Here is a 16,534-nt window from a genome sequence, read left to right as displayed (position 1 = left end):
CTGGGAGAAAAGTCTGATATTCTGCAAATCCTGAAACGTACCCTTCCTAGCAAGGGTCGATGACTCAAGAAGAGACTGAGTTGTATTCAACATATTTTTATTAGCATCTACTCAAGACACCATCTCCCAACAGCGTGGTTTATCAGGGAAACACCAGATCAACAACAGGGCTAAATGCTGGTTGCAGCTTTCACTTGCAAACTATGCAACACTGAGTAGGTCTATCTTTCTAAGCCTCACTTTTCTCATCTCTCTGCGACTGAATTTTCTATGCCATAATACTGCCATACAAACACAAGTATTTAAAATTCATTTAAACACTTGGCCTCGAAGCAAACGTCAGTCAATGCAGTTAGCAAAAAGACCACTTGTTTTAGAAAAACGAGACTTGGATTCCAGTTTTGATCCCATAATCAAAACTAAGCAGACTCAGGAATTAGAGCTTAAATTTTTCTGCCTTAGCTCCCAGACTGAGGAATTAACAATTATTCTTTCTTAACTATGTAATAGGGATGTTATGAGAATTAAATGAGACATTAAATTAGGATACAGTAATAAAATACATCTAAAAGGGGATTCTTATCAATAGGTATAATGTTGCCAATGCCTTTTTTTTGTCCCACAGCTAGCCCAGCTCAGAAACTCAACCTCTGGGACCACTGTTGTAAGCAAGGCTGACTGTTTTAAAGATACCTATTCCTGAGTGAGAGTGTCCACTATGGAAAGGATTGAGCTCCTTCACCTGGGATAGTTCAAGGTCCTTAGTTGCCTCTCTTAGTCTCTCAAGGAGCAGCAAGCAGGAGTGAGGGAAGGGCCACCTCTTCACCAAGCAGTAGGACTTCTGTGATCAACTCTTGTAATCTCTAAAACTAATGACCCAAGTTCACAACAAACAATCCTCATCCCCATGTTTGGCATCCATTACCCAGAAATGCTTGGTCCCATTCCAGACATATATTGAGAAACAACTATGAAGAATAAAATCCCCCACCCAAGAGTGGAAGGAAGAAAAGCACTTTTGCAGCAGTTACCATTACACAGACTCTCCCATCACGATACACCGCTCCAACGCTATCACCTACACCGGGGAGCCACACGCTAAGGGGACATGAATGCCTGGGTGGCCGAGTAATGCTGAAGAGGACGGTGTAAAAGCTTGCTTTTCAGGATGCCTGCACACTTTTCTAGGCTCAAGAAAAGCCCTATTTTACTCAAGCTTTAATATTAAAGTCCATAAAAAGCAATAGTCTGATTTCCTGATGTGTGACCTGAAGAATATTTATTCCCAGGAATGTCAGAACGGTTACTCAACAGAAGGGTTGTGAGCTTTGGAAAACACATTAAACACGACTGTTACACCACCGTCGTGCAGGACTTCCTGGAAACCTGCCGGTGCTAGGTATGCTAGGTCCCGGTGCACATTATAAATCACCAATAGGTGAAGAGAACAGATGTCACGTCCCAAACTTATTTGATCATAAAATCCTCCACGCTACCCTCAAGCTGAACTCAAGACTAGCATTTCTTTAAAAAAAAAAAAAAAAAGCTGAAAGACTAAATTATGTCACCTTACTTCCTTTTATTCACAGTTCCCAATACAGTTTTGTTTTTCAAGGGAGAAGACTGTGGTCCATCAGAAATGATATTTACCAACAGATTTTCTCTACCAGGGCTCAACCAAAACTATTCGACAGCAACTTCTCAGCACAGGAAAATATTCTAGTAACCGTGAACCAGCCCTGTGAAGCAATGAGATGGGGCAAATGTCTGATTTATGAGCAGTGACGGTGCCACTTAAAGACGCCCAGAGTTTCAATCTCTTTTGTAACAGCCCTTCCCACCACGTCCTACCACAGGTTTTTTTGGTTCTCCATGGAAAATATGCGAGGCTCACTATGTACCTCAGGCAAGGGGGAATGGAATGTAAGAGAAGTAAGTCAAAGGACATCTTACAAAAGCTCCTCCTCCCTGGGACTGCTCAAACCACTGATCCAATCTTTAAAAGCCAAACCCTAGGGCTGACTGGTGTGCCCCAGGCAGCTCACACATATCCAAGAGCTTCTCATTTATGCCCCTTCTGACTCTGAGGGTTCCAGCTGACCCCTGACGGTCCAGGTACAGAAACAAGGCTGACACCAGGAAAAACACACACCTCTCTGAAAATGAGAATGTCTTCTGGACAAGCAGCGTCAGTCCTTGTGGCCGGCGTCCCTGCAGCTCCCCTTAGAGGGCACTGGCTCAGGCCACCGCTCCCTTGTAGTAACTGGAGGGAACTGGTTCCTCACAATGGTGAGCAGCACTTCTGAGTCATCCAACATTCATCAGAGCAGATGGTCAAAAATTTCTGACACACCCATTAGGATGGCTATTATCCAAAAAAAAAAAAAAAAAAAGAAAAAAGAAAAAAGAAAAATAACAAGTGTTGGCGAGGATATGGAAAAATCAGAACCCAGGTGCACGTTGCCAGTGGAAACGTGAACCGATGCAGCCGCGAAGCAGTTGAGCAGCTCCTCACCAGGTTACACAGAGAAATTACTGTACGATCCAGCGATTCCACACCTGGAGATACACCCAAAGAATGGAAGGCAGGGACGAACACAGATACCCCCACGTCCACAGCAGCACTCTTCGCTGCAGCTGAAAGGTGGAAACAGCCCTAGTGGCCATCAACAGATGGACAGGTAAGAAAATGCGGTCCCTATAGTCAACAAAACATTGTTCATCCATAAAAAGGAATGAAATGCTGATACATGCCACATCATGGATGAACAGTGAAAACACTGTGCTACATAAACTGAACCAGACGCAAAAGGACAAACACTGTATGACTTACGTGAGGTGTCGGGACAGGCAAACACAGAGAGATAGAAAGCAAAATAGACGTTACCAGAGGCTGGGAGAGTTAGTGTTTAATGGGTAGAGTTCCAGTTTACAATGATGAAAACGTTCTGGAAATAGGCAGTGGTGATAGTTACACAAGATTGTCAGTGTACTTAATGCCACTGAATTGCACATTTAAAAATGGCTTAAATAGAAAAATTTGTTTACCAAAATGAAAAATATTTTTAAAAAATTTTTGAGGTAAGAAGTGCCAACACATTTACATTGTTTCACAATTCATACTCCATGGTTTATTTGGATCTTGACTGATTTTTGCTGGTTTGTGCTCATCATTTCCTTCAGGAAGGCAGAGTTCTTGGGGTCTCTGTCTCTTTCAATTGTGCCAGATTCACAATTCTAAGAGGTGGTAACTGTCCTGACCCACAATTTAAGCAAATCATTTGGCTCTTAATCCCCCAAGTCAAGCTCAAAGAAAGGGAAGAAAGTGGAGGGATGGGATGGTGGGAAGAAGAAAGGACTACTGACTTGGTAATTTAAAGGTTTCTACCCCATGGACTCCCTTGTTTGGTAAGAAAAACGGTTTATTCCATTGCTCAAGCTCTTTAACAGACCAGGACCCATCCGCCACCCATCCCAGCCATTCTGCTATACCTCGTACGTCCCATTCAGTAATTCCTTTGAAAACAATTCAGCAGACGCTGAACCAAACAGTCCCCCCAGTGCTCACAGGGCAGCAGCCATCGGAGATCCCCAAATCTCCACACCACTGAGGAGGCAGAGGCTGCCTAAACCAGGAACACGCTGGAAGAAAGGTGGGGCCGAGCTCTCCCTTTATTATGTAATAGAAATCCCGTGACCGGAGTGCAGGCAGAGAGCGCTTCCCTGCCCTTCAACAGCAGTTCTCCGAGCTCCAAAATACAGAAAACAGCCAAGTAAACGTCGAGCTGGATGATGACAGTTTATGTCAGGAGTTATCAGCAAAAGACCCGCATTATTTATTTTCTACATCCTGCTGCTGCTGGTCTTTAAGGACAGAAAACGGGGAAGAGGAGAGTACGGAGGGAGAAGACATATTTTTTCCCCTCAAATCAGGTGAGGAAACAGCATTTTCCTAGCCAAGGAGTACTTACGACCTTATAAGCAGATGTGATTTCATCTGCCACTAGGCAGATGTGACCCGACGCCTAGTGAACTCTGTCCCTGGGTCAATCCAATAGTCTCCTTTCATCCTCCCACTCCAGGAGTTCAAAAACTACGGGGCTTAAATTAGTTTTACCACCAAAACTTAATTAAACAAAGTAATTCTACTGAGGACCCTAAGGAGCTAAGACACTGTAGCTCAAAAATTATCTCTGTCTGGAATGTTGTCTTGGAGGAAGACATAAGACCTTTCAGAATTGTATTCAATTCCTTCCCAAAGGCTTCGCTCGACTTTAATCTTTGGACTACAGAGACAACATACGGAAGTTTGCTTAAAATGCTTTGGGAACCAATAAGAAAGGCCGTAAAAAACAGGTTTCTGGACCAATGTGAGTTGAATGGGAACAGATACTTTTTATTTCTGTAACTATAAAACATTAGGGGCTTTCTGAAGCCTTGATACCTGTCAATAAAGTTGCTCAGAGCGTTAGAGTAAGAGTGTGGGACAGTTTTAGACAAAACCAAAGAACACATTTCTAACTCCTGCCATACTTGGTTACTACTGGCAACACAATATTCACAAATTTATATTTGTGTAGCTGTTAACAGATTACAAAGCACACAGCTATATCCTGTCATTTCATACAACAACTTGGCAAAGTAGTTAGGGTAAGTATTAGCGTAACTACCATCCTCGACCCCCTGTCCAACCATGTTTACATTAGGAAAAAAAGTTCAGCAAGGATAAGGGCTTTGTCCAAGGTCACTCAGGAAATGATGCCTCTGTGCAAACCCTCCATCTCAGAGACCACCTCTACTCTTACGCTCTCAAAGATCACACCTAGAGGACAGGTAAATCTACATCTTTACCTTCAACACCCGAGTGCACAAACCCTGCCACCTGAGAACAGGTATTTCTGTGTTCATTCACAACATACCACCTCCCCACACAACACTCCTGTTCTGTCTATAGTACTGGCACTCTCAGCCACGCAGGCGCCAGCACCTGTCTCAGCCTTTTCAGTTCCTCCTCCTCACTCTCCAGTCCTTCACAAAGATATACTGACAACTTCTCTTGTAGCAAGCACATGTTTGACTTGGCCCTTCCCACGTTCTCAACCCTTACCTGCCTCATCATTTTCTACTGATCAATCCAATATTTGACCTACAGATCTTCCCCCTCCCTGCAGTTATTATGTCCCATTATAAAATTATTCTCCCTAAACTCCCACATCACTTTAGCACTCCCAGACATCTCTGGGATAATGTTCATGATACTCAGACACAATGAAACTATCTTTCCAACCCCATCTTCCACTACTCTTTCTATAAATATAACGCTAATTAACATTCTCTTGATCTTAACATTTCCCCCAAATCCTTGAGGTACGTAAAATCCCACTTCACTCCACTAAGGAGCTCCAACCGTGAGACCCTGGCCTTTTATGCCCTGGCTTATGTTTTTCCTCACCCTCCTCTCCAACCCCGTCTCCACCACCAGACTGTAAAACCTTTGATGACCATCATATTTCATGTCTATCTCGCCACAGTGCCAAAAGCAATGTCTTGCCCAGCACAGGCACCCAGGCAAAAGCTGACCAACAATGGACAGGAAATCCTGAGACCACAGGTCCTTCTGAGTAAGGAGGTTCCATGTTCTTCATATACAAAGAGGGCATTACAAGTCAGTCAGTCATTCAATATATATTTATTGACCATCTCTTATGTGCTCTGAAGTATCTTGTGGTAGCTTGTTAATTGAGGCTTGAACCACTGTAGTATCATATAGTAAAAATATTTAAAATTGTACCCCTTTTGTTTCAATTTCCAGGAAGAGTGCTGTCTGAATTTCAGCCAGTTTTAAAGATCTGGGATGATTCTCATCCAGGGAGGAGAGGGCAGAGGAAGGAGGGAGTTAGAACTTCTTTAAACCGATGGATTGCCCCTGTTACACTGTTCCCTCCCTCTATCCCTCCCTCCCCCTTCCATTCTGTCTTGCTCTCTCTCTCTCTCTCACACCCACACACACACAATTTTTAATTAAAATAAAATATTTAATGTGGGTTGAGATTGGAGCTTTAGAGAATCATTTTATTTTATGGGCTGTTCTGCAGTAATCCACAAAATGTAAAAAAGGAACAGTACAATGGAAGTCAGCAGCATGAAAAGACAGTGGTGCAGATGAGAACTCATTGGAGCCATACAGCAAGGTTCCACGGAAACATCCATCACAGGACACTCTGGACATACCCTAACCACCTCCATACTCCCCTGCTGTCAGCAAGGGTCTGGGCTCTTCCCTCAAGATGTACTGTCTCCTTCTCAAACATAGCATGAACACAGACTAGACACTACATTGAAATTCCCTTCAATTCCTCCCTACTCTGTGAAACAGGACAAAACCACATGCTAAGTCTACAGAACAGCTGGTATGCAGGTTATGGGCACAGGGCTACAAAGAGATTGCTGATACAGTTCTTAAGTTATTTCTTTCAACACTGAGAAAGGCTGGCTGCCTCTTTGCCTCTAATACTCCTAAAAAGGCTTGCTTGATGAGAAACAAACTCTAGATTCAAGATAAAGGGTTCTGTTTTATAACTGAATATTTGGAACTTCATTCCTGATTCTCACTTGCCTCCATTTATTTGTAAATAAAAGAATTCCCCTTCTTTCTTTGCAGGGATATTGTGATTCATGATATTATGTTAAGTATCTAGCTCTGGCACGCGCGCGCGCACACACACACACACACACACACAAACTCACTCAATAAATGACAGCCGTTTTTATTCTCAGATTCCTTCCTTGGTAGATGATCCTGGGATGCTGTTGCTACTGAAGACACAAACCCAAGCTCAACTTAGAATCCTAGATTATCTAAATTCCTCACTTAATTATCACAAAAACCCAACTACCTGGAACAAGAGTGAGTAAGGAACACGGAGGCAACATGGGTCATTTAACACCCTTGTCCCAGCTTTATGAGGGTGAATGTCAATTATGCTGGTTTAATCAGCACAAGATCTTTGGGTTCATGAAGTAATTCATAAAGCTGCAAACAAGTCATCTCTATACACAATAAAGAACTGGCAGATACATTACAAGGGGAAAGGACTTCTTCAGAGAGATACTTGTTCTTACTGTTCCAACAATGACGTACAGTTTAACTTTTTTTATAGTGAGTTATAATGGCTTCGCCAGAGATTCTGGGCAACTCGAGGGAATGGACTTAAATAAAACTTATCTTTATATCCATAACATCTTAAATGGTTTCTAATAAACACTCACAGAGTTTAATCTATGCCATACTTGTCTCAACCGGATTCTGAATAAGTCAGACAAAGGAAGGTGACTATCCCAACTGCTGGAAGAGGATAACTTTGAACAGAATCAGCAGCTATCAGAGGAGTACAAAGTGTAACAAGAACTTGGTCCCACCCTCCCATCGGACACTCAGAATTCTTATATTTCTCCAATATAGGAAAAGAATAAAATTCACTTGCAGTAATTCATTAGTTTTTAAATTGCGAGTTTGGACAGCCAGGAAATTATTATGCTAATTTACAAAATAAAGATGACACAGTCCTAAAAAGTTCAAATTCACTCTACTAGGAATATGGACATTTTAAAACAAAAGACAAAAATTAGCTGAAGATTTAAAGCAAAACAACTCAAACTGTCCTGCAGCCTACACATGGGTTTTGTTCAAGCCGCACGTTAGTGCTGCTAAAAAATTAAAAATTTCAGCCCTGGCTGGTGTGGCTCAGAGGATTGAGTGCCAGCCTGTGGACCAAAGGGTTTCTGGTTCAATCCCCAGTCAAGGCACATGCCTGGGTCGTGGGCCAGACCCCCTGTTGTGTGTGAGAGGCAACCGCACATTGATGTTTCTCTCCCTCTGTTTCTCTCTCCTTCTCCTGTCTCAAAAGAAATAAAATCTTTTAAAAAGTTAAATTTTAACTGCCAGCACTTAAATTGGAAATTTCATATAACATTTTTAAATACTATTATTGAATGCCACTGTCTTGGCTGGTTATTAAATCTGATCAACGATGGGTACACAGCCCGACAAGATCACTGGAGCTGAATCACCTGCCCTGAAGTCAGAGTTAGCCCTCTAAGTGGCCTGTGCTCTCCAGCTGCTCCCGTCTCCACCCAGTACCACCATTCTGCAGATGGGGAATCAAAGCTGAGAAAGTCTCAAAACCACAGTATATTTGTGAATATATTATAGCTAACTGCAGGGCTCTCACTCTTAACCGTTGTGCAACTTGCCCTCCAAACAAAAGGCAGCTAATGTTAAAGGACGTATTTAAAAGACTACACATGCATGTTTACTGCAGCTCCGTTCACAGCAGCCTACAATCTGGAAACAACTCAAATATCCATCATGTTAAGTAAAAGCATCATGTTAAATAAGAGAAGTCAGAAGCAAAAGACAACACATTCTTGGATGCATTTATATGAAATTCCAGAAAAGACACAGCTGCAGAGAAAGACGGTAAACCAGTACTTGTGGTCGGGGTGAAGGGGCATGAAGGAGCTTTTCGTGCTGGTGGACAAGTTCCACATCACGACTGCAGAGGTAACTGGACGACTGCACGAATTTGCCAAAACTAAAAACTGAGCAAATTTTATGTAAATTAAACCTGAATAAAGCTGATTTTAAAAAGAGGTCTTTACAAAATACTATAAAACTACAAAAGAGAATACTATATCTCTACCTAGGAAAGTTTCAGGAAAAGGTGAGATTTGAATTGGATCTCAGCATAGAACAATTTTAAGGTGCAAAAGAAGTAGAAAACTCACGAGATAAGGAGTCATACTCTGCACTGCAGCCTAGAAGTGAATACAAAGGGAAATGTTTCATAAAAGGAAATTCAATGAGATGAATATTGAGTACTTGGATAGGTATCAAAGACAAGTTGATCTTACAAGATTTCCCAAGAGGGAATCAATTCAGACATACATTACTGTTCATATGAAAAATAAGCAGACAGTGTAAAATAATTTGTTTTCTTTTGTTTTAAACAAAGCAAAAGAAGGAGTCAAAAAAGAAACAAACCCAAAGGATATAAAGGTAGGAGAACAGAGGCAAGGGGGTGAAATGAAGACACACAGGGTCAGAATCAAAGGGGCCTTGATACTGACAGATTAGAAGAGAGAAGGGAGGTGCGTTGGACCTTGATGAGGGACTAAAAGTAAAACTAAAAACTAGGGGAAAAGAGACCAACCAACCAAAAGCCAGAGCTACAGAGAAGAGAGACCAAAGACCTGACAGCAGGCCCCGGAGAATTTGAGGACAAGAGGAAACAAGCAAGTTCTTTTCTCCTAAATCTCACCAAGCAGTCTCTTCCATGCCTGCCTTAGCCGGAGTCTTCTCATACCCAACCCCGGCCCACACAGCTTGTGCACCGTTCACACTCCTTGTCTGGACTAGAATGCTCCCTTCACTGGCCTTCAAAGCCCAGTTCGAATACTGCCTTTCCTGTGAAGCCTCTCCGACTTTCCCACGCATTGTTAGCAATCCCTCTTCCTTATTTTCAGAACACGTTGTTCTAAATATTATCCTAATGCTGAACTGCAATGTCTGTCTCCTCTACTAGTCTACAGGCAACTCCAACAGAGGGTTCAGTAATAAGAACAAAAGCCCTTACTAAAAAGCAGTTCAAAAATGTCAAGTGCCCTAACCAGTGTGGCTCAGTTGGTTGGGTGTCATCCTGCAGAGCAAAGAGTTGCTGGTTCATTCCTGGTCAGGGCACATGCCTGGGTTGTGGGTTCGATCCCTAGTCAGGGCACATACAAGAAGCAACCAATAGATGTTTCTTTTTCACATCCACGTTTCCCTCTCTTTCTCCCTCCCTTCTCCCCTGTCTAAATATAAATACATTTTAAAAATGTGAAGTCCCTCCTCTTACCAACACAAATAGGATGCTAGAAGCCTTGCTGTTTGAAGGGATTCTACAATGAATCACTTGAACAAGAGCACATCTGCCCTACCTTTTTTTAAAAAATTGATTTTAGAGAGAGACGGTAAGGGCCAGAAAGAAAGGGGAACATCAATTTGTTGCTTTATGTGCCCTTACGGAGATGGAACCCACATCCTTGGTTCATCCGGACAATGCTCTAACCCTTAACCAACTGAGCTAACTGGCCAGGGCACTGCCCCACCTTTACTGAAGTTTGATTTCTGTAATGCTTTAAATTTCTCAGTGAATGGCAAACATATAATATAGAAGAAAGCAAATTGCATCAGGGATAGCATATAGCAGTCAAAGGAGGAACTTCCTCTATAAAATAAAAGGAGCTCCTTAAACTCTCGCAGATAGAAGATCTTGTACAACAGGAATCTGAAGAAAACTGGAGCAGGATAAAAAGCCAGCAAGCTCGTGAAGTTTTCATGGGAAACTTAAAGTTAACAATACCTGAAGGTAAGTGACAACATGACTTTGTAACAAAAGATGTAAAAGTGCTTTTGGTGTTAAAAGAACAGAATGATAACACGATCAGAGCTGCTGAGAATTAGCAGGGAGATGACTAGTTCAGAACGCTGTTTAGGGAGGCGAGTTCTGAAACAGACATTGGGGAAAAGGTCATGAACTAGTGAAAAGGCAAACCAGGCTTGGCTGGAGATGGAATGGGATGGTGCTGCATTCACAAAGTACCACTGAGGTCACCTGCACCACTTTCTCCCCAAGTCTAGCCCTCACCACCAGGGTGAATCAGAATTACTAGTAAGAATGATTTTACAGTGCTTTCCCCACAAAAGGGTCCCTGGTATAGAGATGAACAATGAATGATCTCAAACCACTAAGAAAGGAGATTCCACTCACATTTGCCAAACACCCGGAGATCTAGTATGCAGAGCTAAAGACAAACCCAAAGGACAAAGGACAAGGTTTATTGTACCTGGAAGAAGTATTCAACAAGTTTAACTAACAGAATTAATCTGAAAAAAGATAACAAAAGCATTTAAGGGATTTTTAGACATCATCAAAATAGCTTCTACATAAACTTTCCTAAAAGAAAGGGCCAATTTTTAAATAAAGGCTTTTTAGTGAATATTTGAGCAGATGGTGATTAATTCCTCCCCTCCAACCAAGAAAAGCCTAACGTCTCTACTAATAGACTGACTTCCATTACCTCCCAGATAAGCAGTTTTCCTTTTCTTTTTTTTTTATTCCTCTTTAAAAAAATATGGAATGCTTCACGAATTTGCGTGTCCTCCTCGCACAGGGGCTGTGCTAACCTTCTCTGTATTATTCCAACCTTAGTACGTTCCAATCTTAGTACGTGCGCTGCCAAAGCGAGCACCAGATAAGCAGTTTTTAGCATCGTTTATTTAAACAGTTCGGGAGCACTAAAAATTGTCAGGCACAGTGTCAGGCACTGGGGGCACAGAAATAGGACGAGGACTCTAACCTTGAGCCCGCTGTTAAATGGGTAGAGAAATGTTGTCGACGGGGGCAAGTGCTAAAGAGATTAGTACTGAGAGGCAAAATAAGCTAGGAGAATGGAATCCAGATTTGAGAGGTGGTTCCAATCAGCCTGAAGTATGTGCAGCCCCACGTATTAGCATATTCGAAATATAAGAGCTTGAGGACACAATAACAAACTGCCCAGTATCTGTGAGATACAGAACATCATTAATCCCTACCATTACAAATTAAATAACTGTGTTATCCAGTCAACCCAGACGAATAATAGGTTAACCAGAAATAAGGTTACAGACCACATGATGAAACAGTTTTAAGAGGTCAATATATTCTTCTTTCTAAACTCTCAAATTTGCACCTGAAATCCAGAAGCCCAATTCATATCAACGAAACTGACAAAAATATCACATTAAAACAAAGTGGAAAGCTACACATGGAAAAAAGTATTTGCCTATGGATCTCTGCTTCAGTGGGCACTTAGCACCACTTGACTTGTTCCAGAGAATGGGAGGGGCGGCAAGCTGTATCTTTTTGAGTCTTGTTTAAAAAAGTATCCTACCCTATTCGGCAAATCTACAAACATCTCAGGCACTGGCACAATCAATGTGGCTTCCAAATTAACTGTACGACATATATACAGGTGAGCTAAGTGTGTTGACTAGTTACTTGACTAACATCTCTTAAAACAGCTACATATGGTCTTGTAAAGAATGATATGCTAAATGCACTTCTAAACCTCAGCTGGACTGTGCCCTCGCATACACTGAGGTTCTTAGGTATCATACCTTAAACCCAAAGTCTTTTCTATCAGAATGCACTTCTTAAACAGAACTAATATTCAACATTTGTTTAAATGTTTTTTCAGGAAAACATCTATTTGCAAATGAAATAAAAATATAGACCACAGTGTCATGTGCTCTAAGTCTAAAAATCCTTCAAGGCAGGAGATATGTACATTATGCAAGTGCTCAAATACTACTAGCACAAGTGCATGTACTAGCACATTCTACAATATCCGAACATCTACGTTCTCAGAGCCCAGTGACTAACATCTTCAAACAGAGGCTGACAAATTACACCTTCGACCTCAGGTTGTTCTTGTAAATAGTTTTATTGGAATATAGCCCCAAACACGTGGTCTATGGCTGTTTTCATGCTACAGTATGCAGAGTTGAATTATTGTGACAGAAACTATATGGCATACAATGATCCCTTTATTAGAGTCATCAAAATAGACGATCTGACAAATGTATGCCTCCCCTAAAAGTGTATCTGCCCTGGAACGTGAACTACTCAATACAGTGAAAGAGAAATCTCCCCCAACGCATCCAAGTAGAAACCCACATGAAACAACTTCTGCTGACTCATTCAAAGTCGTACAATCGTCAATCTTAATTAAAAACTAAACTTTAAAAGCAAATGGTGAATTTAGTTCTCTTAATCTTTTAAACACTGTGCCGCATTAAAATCAACATAGAAGTTCAATGTACTTTTATTGTCACTTGTACTTAGTTAAGCACAACCAGGAGCCATACTAGTTATTCCTCCACACCCTTACAACCGCATCCAAGAACCCACACGCCATGAACTAGGTAAACTAAGTAGGATATAGTCTTCATAAAAGTTTGTTTCACCTGCCATGACAGACAGAGACGGGGATGGCAAGTGAAGCATCCGAAATCTTTTCTGGATGTATCTAGTCTCTTCTATGCTTACTAGCCTAAAAAATCCCGAAGTTGCTGTATGAGTCATATAAAGAAATTACACCCAATTTAGTCCTGTTGGATATACTTGCCATTCTTACAATAAGAGAAAAAACAAGCTAATATTTTTATTTGCTGTTAGTTATAATTAACTGAAGTCTATCAAATGAGCGGATTATACTTTTACATATCATTCCTAACAGAACTGAGTCAAATTAATACAGAATCGATAAATCATTTATTTACCAATTATTATTTGTCTCCAGTTAACAAAATAGGAAATGATGCAAATCCCTAAATGCAGTCAACTCTTGAATAGCCCCTGCATGATGTATCTAAGGCGTGTTACTACCACCCCTCAGTGCTTAACCAAAGATGCATCGACAACCTGGTAGCCTTGACAATACCAATGTAGCCACAGGTTGTAGGTTTATGTTAACATAAAGCTAAATTAAGCATTTCGTAAGGCCAACAGGATGTCAATATAATCATGAAACAAGTACAATTAGTGATTTTGTCATTATGCACAGCATTTCCCCCTTCATCTCTGGTGTTCCTCCTGGCTATTCTGAATTAAGAGACAATGGGGAAAAATATTTAAAAGTACAATCAAGTGACAACCAGGTTACCACAGATGACAAGATTTACACAGAAGTCTTAATTTCTGCTATTTTAAAAGAACTAAGTCAGATCTTGATCCTATTTCTCACCTGAAGGGTATGCGCAAGACAAAATCCTAAAGAACCTTCAACTCTAAAGACTTTTCTCAAGGCTCAGTTTTCTCATGAAGTTCATTTACGGAAGCTACCAGTGTGAGAAGGAGGAGTAAGCACGAGAGGGTCTGATCTTGAGCGGGTAGCCTGATGAAAAACATGGAAACCCCGCGGAGCCCTTAACTTTCTTTGCTTTTCTAGTCCTCGTCTTCTCTGTGAAAAAACCCAGAAAAGCAGAACTTCCTTCGCCCTGCCTGCCTCTACCCGAGGCCTGGTGCAGAAATTCAGACCGCTAGTTTACCCAAGTACCTTCTTAAGGTAGTCTTAAGGCTCAAGCCCGCTCAGAAACAGCGAAAGGTTTGCTTTCTTGGGTTCAGGAAGGACAATTACAGGGTTTGGCGGCCGGGTTTGCCAGGAAGCCTAGGGCCGAGAAAGAGGGAGAATCCCGAGACTGAGCTCCTTCCAGTCCCAGGGACCACCCCCAGGGCCGGCTGGACTACCCTCGGTACTTCCCTGCCTCCTCTGCTCGGGTGGGGAGAGCGGCGGGTCGGGGTCAGACTCCCCTGAGCTACTTCCTGCTCCGATCCGACTCCCCTTCGGACACCCGAAACGCCCCCAGCCCGGCTCCCGCGCCCTTTGCCCTGTCTCCTCCCCTCTCAGTGACCCACCACCACCGGTCCCCTCCCATCCAACATGGCCGCAGCCCCCGTCCCACCCCCGACACAACCGAACGAATTGGGAAACCCACACACCGCCTCCCCCACGCCCATTGGCTGCGCTGCCCCCGTCCGCCTTCTCCATTGGACTGCACGGCCTGCCACTCCGCGCCGAGGGCTCCGCCCCCGGTCCTCTTCAAGCTGCTTTGAGAAAACATATAAACAAATCCCCGGAGGGAGGCCCCTCTTGCCTGTCGCTGGGGCGGGGACGGAAAGGGGGAGCGGCCACCCCCGAGGCACCCCTGCCTGTACCCCCCCAGCCCCAGCCGGCGCCTCCGCGACTCCTGCCAGCCCAGTTACAACCTTCTTGGCCCCGGCCCTTCCTCACACGCCCCTCTCTCTCTCCTCCTCCTCCCCCGCCGGCCTTGCCTCCCCTCCCTTCCCCGGCCCCTCCCACCCGCTCGCTCCTCTGACAGGCCGGTTGCCGGCAGCCACGGCCCCAGGCTCCGAGGCAGCGGCGAAGGGCCGGGCGGCCCGGCAGGGCAGACGCCCGGCACTGCCCACCCCTGACCTAGCCTGCTTCCCGCCCGTGGGCCCCTTCTACCGCCGCCCCGCGCTTTTACATAACCGTCCGGGGCCAGGGGTGGGGGAGGGGAGGCCGGAGCCCCCGTGACCGGCAGGCGGCAGCCTGCGGCCCGCGTGCCCCCAGACGCTGCCCTGGTCCCGGCCCCGGCCCGCGCCCGCCCGGCCCAGAGCTCCGGCGCGGCTGCCTCCTAGGCCAGCGGCCCTCCTCCGCCCCCCAGCCGGCTTGTCCTCCAGCCCAGGCCCCTGCGGGCTCCGGGCAGCAGGCAGCGGCGCTCACCTGTGCTTGTGCGGCGGCTCAGGGACTGGGTCCGCTTCTGCTGCAGGGGCCGCGGCCCCTCTCCATGCTGCCTCGGGTTTGTTTTGTTTATGTCCTTCCTGACGGGTTCCCGGAAATCGCGTGACTCGCCCCCCTCACGTGGGCCGCGGCGAGGAGGTGGAGGGAGGCGGGGGCCCGCCGGCTTCGGGCCAATCACAAGGCGTTCTGCAGCCCCGCCAATCAGGAGCTTGTCCTGGCAGGGCACCCCTGTCACGTGACACCGGAGGGGCGGGTTGCCGGGAAAAACCCGGAAGAGGGGGCGGACCGGGGGCTCAGCGCTTGCCAAGGCAGCGTGGGCGAGGGTCATCTGAGATATCCAGCCACACTCACGTTGTGGAGCGTGTTCGTTTACAAAGGCTTTATCGTCCCCCAATGTTGTTTCTGACCTCACAACTTCGCGGTAGGGCCTGAAGTGTCGGCATGCCCGTTTTCAGTTTAAGTTCACCGAAACTCGAAGGGGTCTGCGGGAACAGAGGGCATTTTAATTTGAGAGCTCGTATCGACTTTGTTTTTATGAATGGCCTATCCGTCTGAATGAACGTCTTAATTCCCAGAGACTGACCTTGCCTTCAGTCATTCTTTCGTTCATTCATTCAATTAGTATTCATTGCGCACGTATGCCCCAGACACAGGGATCAGATTGTGTGCGTTTTTAAGAGAGAAGACCTGTACACAACTTCAAACCTTCGTAACTCATGGACTTGAGGTTTTCTTGTGCTCGCTAATCCTATCAATAATAACAGCGATGCTTTATTATTGAACGAGTACTCTGGGATGGGCTTATCACCTCATTTAGTTATCCTTACAAGCACATGCAATGGTAATAGACCGGTTTTCACAGGGGGGGATTAAAGCTCAGAAGGGTCATGTTACTTGGTTAAGGTCAGGGAGCTAGTAAATGACCCAGCTATCATAGCCTGTGCTTCCAGAGTGCTCTTTATACTTCTTAAGGTCTCAGAATTTATCTTTTGAGCACAGAACAGAAATCTCATTTTAGTAACCATAGGGAATTGATCATTAGGGAGCAGAAATGCCTGGCCAGATTCCATCCGGATGCCAGTTTTCTCTTCGGAGTAATTGCCTTTGAAAATGTGGCTCCTCTTTGCACGATCTAGGGAAGTAGTATAATGTCAATGTCAAAAGTATG

The 16,534-nt window shown here is 44.2% G+C and overlaps 1 protein-coding gene and 1 non-coding gene across 4 annotated transcripts in view; both read right to left on the bottom strand.

The window, feature by feature from the left end:
• CREBRF (CREB3 regulatory factor) overlaps window positions 1–15,519 on the bottom strand; it is a 41,636-nt gene extending 26,117 nt beyond the window's left edge. For 2 of the 3 annotated variants that reach the window (XM_028527483.2, XM_036013888.1), the window contains exons 1-2: window positions 15,349–15,481; window positions 2,153–2,365 (exon numbers count right to left, since the gene is read on the bottom strand). The gene's annotated coding sequence lies outside the window, so the exon portion shown is untranslated. Of the gene's footprint in view, window positions 1–2,152; window positions 2,366–15,348 lie in introns of all 3 variants that reach the window. The other variant, XM_028527482.2, reaches the window with a different exon arrangement.
• LOC114510536 lies at window positions 11,170–11,273 on the bottom strand. The gene has a single exon (XR_003685696.1). It is a non-coding gene; the product is annotated as a U6 spliceosomal RNA (small nuclear RNA).
• Window positions 15,520–16,534: the final 1,015 nt, after the last annotated feature.

Source organism: Phyllostomus discolor, chromosome 13 (genome assembly GCF_004126475.2).
Source record: "Phyllostomus discolor isolate MPI-MPIP mPhyDis1 chromosome 13, mPhyDis1.pri.v3, whole genome shotgun sequence".
Classification (NCBI taxonomy): Eukaryota; Metazoa; Chordata; class Mammalia; order Chiroptera; family Phyllostomidae; genus Phyllostomus; species Phyllostomus discolor.
This window is presented reverse-complemented; position numbering and strand designations above follow the sequence as displayed.